Here is a 215-nt window from a genome sequence, read left to right on the forward strand (position 1 = left end):
CACACAAAAGAACGATGGACTTTCAGAAACAGGATACTCTCTCAGGAATTCAAGGTCTTTCTCGCAAGAGCTAGTCCTGTTTCTGGCTAGCACCTCTAACCAAAATTAGGTAATGATGATGATAATGGAATGCTAAACAGAACAGGAGTTATCTCCTGAACTCTATGAATCAAAGAGATATTTCCCACCCAATACATTCCGAATACATCAACCTG

The sequence above is a fragment of the Scyliorhinus canicula genome, chromosome 6 (assembly GCF_902713615.1).
Source record: "Scyliorhinus canicula chromosome 6, sScyCan1.1, whole genome shotgun sequence".
Taxonomy (NCBI): domain Eukaryota; kingdom Metazoa; phylum Chordata; class Chondrichthyes; order Carcharhiniformes; family Scyliorhinidae; genus Scyliorhinus; species Scyliorhinus canicula.